Genomic DNA, 6655 nt, shown 5'->3' with positions numbered 1-6655 from the left:
CTTCAAAGTAGCCACCCTTTGCCTTGATGACAGCTTTGCACACTCTTGGCATTCTCTCAACCAGCTTCATGAGGAATGCTTTTCCAAAAGTCTTAAAGGAGTTCCCACATATGCTGAGCACTTGTTGGCTGCTTTCCCTTCACTCTGTGGCCCAACTCATCCCAAACCATCTCAATTGGTTTGAGGTTAGGTGATTTCGAGGTCAGGTGCTGCAGCACTCCATGACTCTCCTTCTTAGCCCTTACACAGCCTGGAGATGTATTTTGGGTCATTGTCCAGTTGAAAAACAAATGATAGCCCCACTAAGTGCCGACCAGATGGGATGGCGTATCGCTGCAGAATGCTGTGGTAGCCATGCTGGTTAAGTGTGCCTTGAATTCTAAATAAATCACTGACAGTGTCACCAGCAAAGCACCATCACACCTCCTCCTCCATGCTTCACGGTGGGAACCACACATGCGGAGATCATCCGTTTATCTACTCTGCATATCACAAAAACACGGTGGTTGGAACCAACAATCTCAAATTTGGACTCATCAGACCAAAGGACAGATTTCCACCAGTCTAATGTCCATTGCTCGTGGTTCTTGGCCCAAGAAAGTCTCTTCTTATTATTGGTGTCCTTTAGTAGTGGTTTCTTTGCAGCAATTCGACCATGAGGCCTGATTCACGCAGTTTCCTCTGAAAAGTTGATGTTGAGATGTGTCTGTTATTTGAATTATGTGAAGCATTTATTTCTGAGGATGGTAAATCTTATCCTCTGCAGCAGAGGTAACTCTGGGTCTTCCTGTCCTGTGGCGGTCCTCATGAGAGCCAGTTTCATCATAGCGCTTGATGTTTTTTGTGACTGCACTTGAAGAAACTTTAAAAGTTCTTGACATTTTCCGGATTGACTGACCTTAATGTCTTAAAGTAATGATGGACTGTTGTTCCTCTTTTCTTATTTGAGCTGTTCTTGCCATAATATCGACTCAGTCTTTTTCAAAATAGGGCTATCTTCTGTATACCACCCCTACCTTGTCACGACACAACTGATTGGCTCAAACACATTAAGAAGGAAAGAAATTCCACAAATTAACTTTTAACAAGGCACGCCTGTTAATTGAAATGCATTCCAGATGACAACCTCATGAAGCTAAGCTGGTTGAGACAATGCCAAGAGTGTGCAAAGCTGTCATCAAGACAAAGGGTGGCTACTGTCACGTTCGTCGTAACATTGAAGAGAGGACCAAGGCGCAGCGTGATATAAATACATTCTTCTAATTTATTATAACGTAACAAAGAATATTTAAACAGACTTACAAAAACAACAAACGAACGTGAAGCTATAATTTAAACAAGTGCAGACACAGGTAATTTACACATAGACAATCACCCACGACATACCCAATGAATATGGCTGCCTAAATATGGTTCCCAATCAGAGACAATGATAAACAGCTGCCTCTAATTTAGAACCAATCTAGGCAGCCATAGACATACAAACACCTAGACTAGACAAAACCCCATAAACATACAAAACCCCTAGACATGACAAAAACACCTACATCCCCCATGTCACACCCTGACCTAAATAAAATAATAAAGAAAACAAAGATAACTAAGGCCAGGGAGTGACATTCCCCCCCCCCAAAGGTGCGGACTCCGACCGCAACACCTGACACAGAAGGGGAGGGTCCGGGTGGGCCTTCTTACGGCGGCGGCTCGGGTAGGGGACCACTCCACCATAGTCATTCCCCGCTTTGGTGGCCTCCTAAATGACCCCACTGGACTGAGGGGCGCCTCCGGACTGAGGGGCAGCTCCGGACTGAGGGGCAACTCCGGACTGAGGGGCAGCTCCGGACTGAGGGGCAGCTCCGGACTGGCAGCTCTTGACTTGCGGGCGGCCCTGGCCGCTCATGACTGGCGGGCGGCTCTGGCGGCTCCTGACTGGCGGGCGGCTCTGGCGGCTCCTGACTGGCGGGCGGCTCTGGCGGCTCCTAACTGGCGGGCGGCTCTGGCGGCTCCTGACTGACGGACGGCTCTGGCGGCTCCTGACTGACGGACGGCTCTGGCGGCTCCTGACTGACGGACGGCTCTGGCGGCTCCTGACTGACGGACGGCTCTAGCGGCTCAGGACAGACGGGCGGCTTTGACGGCTCAGGACAGACGGGAAGCTCAGGCGGCGCTGGGCAGACGGGCAGCTCAGGCGGCGCTGGGCAGATGGGCAGCTCAGGCGGCACTGGGCAGACAGGCGGCGCTGGGCAGACGGGCAGCTCAGATGGCGCTGGGCAGACGGGCAGCTCAGATGGCGCTGGGCAGACGGGCAGCTCAGGCTTGCCGAGGCGCACTGTAGGCCTAGTGCGTGGTGCCAGAACTGGTGGTACCGGGCTGGGAACTCGCACCTCAAGGCGAGTGCGGGGAGAAGGAACAGGATGTACTGGACTGCCGAGGCGCACTATAAGCCTGGTGCGTGGTGCCGGCACTGGTGGTACCGGGCTGGGGGCACGCACCTCAGGGCGAGTGCAAGGAGCAGTAACAGGGAGTACTGGACCCTGGAGACGCACAGGAAGCCTGGTGCGTGGTGCCGGAACTGGTGGTACCGGGCTGGGAACACGCACCTCAGGGCGAGTGCGGGGAGAAGGAACAGGGCATACTGGACCCTGGAGGCGCACAGTAGTTCTGGTGCGTGGTGCCGGAACTGGTGGTACCGGGCTGGGGACACGCAGGAGAGCTAGTACGTGGGGCTGCCACAGGAGAGCTAGTACGTGGGGCTGCTACAGGAGGTGCAGGACTAGGAAGGCGCACAGGAGGCCTGGTGCGTGGGACTGGCACTGTCATTACCAGACGGTTAGCACGCACCTCAGGACGAGTATGGAAAGCTGACTCAGGTAACATCAAATCCCGAACACGCACCGTCGGGTGGATGTCGTGCCTCAAGCATCAACATAGCAGCTCCCTCATTTCACTCTCCTCCAAACTCCCCATTAAATCCTTTACAGTCTCTGTTTCACTCCCCTTGCTCACCTCCAATTCCACCCCGACTGGCTCTGGTTCCATCTTCGGCTCCTCACGGTAAGCACGGGAAGTTGGCGCAGGTCTCCTACCTGAACTCGCCACACACCCCATGTGCCTCCCCCCAAGAAATTTTTGGGATTTCCTCTCGGGCTTCCTACTGCGCCGTCATGCTCGTTTCTCCAACTCCATTATCCTGTAACCCTCCTCGCACTGCTCCAGCGAATCCCAGGCGGGCTCCGGCACTTTCTCTGGATCGCACACCCACCTGTCTATCTCTTCCCAGGTTGTTCTCCACTCATCCTTCTCCCGGGTCCATTCTTCCATAAAGCGCTGTTCCCTCCTTTCACGCTGCTTGGTCCGGTTTTGGTGGGTGATTCTGTCACGTTCGTCGTAACATTGAAGAGAGGACCAAGGCGCAGTGTGATATAAATACATTCTTCTAATTTATTATAACGTAACGAAGAATATTTAAACAGACTTACAAAAACAACAAACGAACGTGAAGCTATAATTTAAACAAGTGCAGACACAGGCAACTTACACATAGACAATCACCCACGACATACCCAATGAATATGGCTGCCTAAATATGGTTCCCAATCAGAGACAATGATAAACAGCTGCCTCTAATTGAGGACCAATCTAGGCAGCCATAGACATACAAACACCTAGACTAGACAAAACCCCATAAACATACAAAACCCCTAGACATGACAAAACACCTACATCCCCCCCATGTCACACCCTGACCTAACTAAAATAATAAAGAAAACAAAGATAATTTAAGGCCAGCTACTTTGAAGAATTTAAAATATAAAATATATTTTGATTTGTTTAACACTTTTTTTGGTTACGACATGATTCCATATGTGTCATTTCATAGTTTTGATGTCTTCACTACTATTCTACAATGTAGAACATTTTTTAAATAAAGAAAAACCCTTAAACGAGTAGGTGTGTCCAAACGTGACTGGTACTTTAAAATCAAAATCAAAAAGACTTTGGTTTGACATTGTAACGGTCCTGACCTGTTTTATGTTGTTTTTGTATGTGTTTATGGTCAGGGCGTGTGTTTTGGGTGGGCAGTCTATGTTTTGTATTTCTAGGTTGGTTTTTGTGTTCGGCCTGGTATGATTCTCAATTAGAGATAGGTGTGTGTCGTTTGTCTCTAATTGAGAGTCATACTAAGGCAGCCAGGGTTTCACTGGGGTTTTGTGGGTGTTTGTTCCTGTGTCCACACATGGACGTTTGAAGGTTAGTCACGTTTGTTGTTTTGTAGTTTTGTAGTTTCTTGTTTGCTGTTTTCATTAAAAGATGGCTTATTTCCCTCAATCCGCATCTTGGTCCTATCCATGCTCCTCCTCGTTTGAGGAGGAGAACAACATTGACTGCCTTTACAGAAACACCCACCATAACAGGACCAAGCGGATTGAGGAGAGAGAAAAGGAACTAAGGCACTGGACACAGGAGGAATGGTCTTGGGAGATCATGGACGGAAAGGGACCCTGGGGAAGGGTTGGAGAGAATCGCCGCTCTCGGGAGGAGAGGAAGGCAGCCACAGCCCAGGAGGGCTGGTATGAGGAGGCAGCACATAGGAGAGGCCGGAAGCCCGAGAGGCTCACCCAAAGATTTCTTGGGGGGGGGGGGCTAAAGGGGAGTGTGGCGAAGCCGGGTTGGATACCTGAGCCAACTCCCCGGGCTTGCCGTGGAGTAAGAGGGCGTCGTACTGGTCAGACACCGTGTTATGCGGTAAAGCGCACGGTGTCCCCAGTACGTGTGCTTAGCCCAGTGCGGGCTATTCCACCTTGCCGCACTGGGAGGGCTAGGTTGGGCATCGAGCCGAGTGCCATGAAGCCGGCCCAACGTATCTGGTCTCCAGTACGTCTCCTCGGGCCGGCGTACATGTCACCAGCCTTACAGGTGGTGTCCCCGGTTCGCCTGCATAGCCTAGTGCGGGCTATTCCACCTCGCCGCACTGGCAGGGCTACGGGGACCATTCAACCTGGTAAGGTTGGGGAGGCTCGGTGCTCAAGAGCACGTGTCCTCCTTCACGGTCCGGTATATCCGGCGCCACCTTCCCACCCCAGCTCAGTACCACCAGTGCCTACACCACGCACCAGGCTTCCAGTGCATCTCCAGAGCCCTGTTCCTCTTCCACGCACTCTCCCTATGGTGCGTGTCTCCAGCCCGGTACCTCCAGTTCCGGTACCACGCACCAGGCCTAGAGTGCGCCACGAGAGTCCAGTGTGCCCAGTTCCTGTTCCCCGCACTCACCCTGAGGTGCGTGCCCTCAGCCCGGTACCTCCAGTTCCGGTACCACGCACCAGGCCTATAGTGCGTCTCAGCCGGCCAGAGTCTGCCGTCTGCCTAGCGCCAGAGCCGTCCTGCCATGACCAGCCAGAGCCGTCCTGCCATGACCAGCCAGAGCCGTCCTGCCATGACCAGCCAGAGCCGTCCTGCCATGACCAGCCAGAGCCGTCCTGCCATGACCAGCCAGAGCCGTCCTGCCATGACCAGCCATAGCCGTCCTGCCATGACCAGCCATAGCCGTCCTGCCATGACCCGCCGGAGCCGTCCTGCCATGACCCGCCGGAGCCGTCCTGCCATGACCCGCCGGAGCCGTCCTGCCATGACCCGCCGGAGCCGTCCTGCCATGACCCGCCGGAGCCGTCCTGCCATGACCCGCCGGAGCCGTCCTGCCATGACCCGCCGGAGCCGTCCTGCCATGACCCGCCGGAGCCGTGCAGCCAGGACCCGCCGGAGCCGTGCAGCCAGGACCCGCCGGAGCCGTGCAGCCAGGACCCGCCGGAGCCGTGCAGCCAGGACCCGCCGGAGCCGTGCAGCCAGGACCCGCCGGAGTCCCTCAGCCCGGACCTAGCGGAGTCCCTCAGCCCGGACCTAGCGGAGTCCCTCAGCCCGGACCTGCCGGAGTCCCTCAGCCCGGACCTGCCGGAGTCCCTCAGCCCGGACCTGCCGGAGTCCCTCAGCCCGGACCTGCCGGAGTCCCTCAGCCCGGACCTGCCGGAGTCCCTCAGCCCGGACCTGCCGGAGTCCCTCAGCCCGGACCTGCCGGAGTCCCTCAGCCAGGACCTGCCGGAGTCCCTCAGCCAGGACCTGCCGGAGTCCCTCAGCCAGGACCTGCCGGAGTCCCTCAGCCAGGACCTGCCGGAGTCCCTCAGCCAGGACCTGCCGGAGTCCCTCAGCCAGGACCTGCCGGAGTCCCTCAGCCAGGACCTGCCGGAGTCCCTCAGCCAGGACCTGCCGGAGTCCCTCAGCCAGGACCTGCCGGAGTCCCTCAGCCAGGACCTGCCGGAGTCCCTCAGCCAGGACCTGCCGGAGTCCCTCAGCCAGGACCTGCCGCCCCTTATCCCGGTGCTGCCCCTTATCCCGGTGCTGCCCCTTATCCCGGTGCTGCCCCTTCATTTAGGTGGTGTTAGTGGGAGGGTGGTCATTGGGAGGGGGATAAAGAAGCGGGGATTGATTATGGTGGGGTGGGGACCTCGCCCTCAGCCTGAGCCACCACCGTGGTCAACTGCCCACCCAGACCCTCCCCTGGACTTTGTGCTGGTGCGCCCGGCGTTCGCACCTTGAGGGGGGGGGTTCTGTAACGGTCCTGACCTGTTTTATGTTGTTTTTGTATGTGTTTATGGTCAGGGCG

Source organism: Salvelinus fontinalis, chromosome 7 (genome assembly GCF_029448725.1).
Source record: "Salvelinus fontinalis isolate EN_2023a chromosome 7, ASM2944872v1, whole genome shotgun sequence".
Taxonomy (NCBI): domain Eukaryota; kingdom Metazoa; phylum Chordata; class Actinopteri; order Salmoniformes; family Salmonidae; genus Salvelinus; species Salvelinus fontinalis.
Note: the sequence above shows the minus strand (reverse complement) of the source record.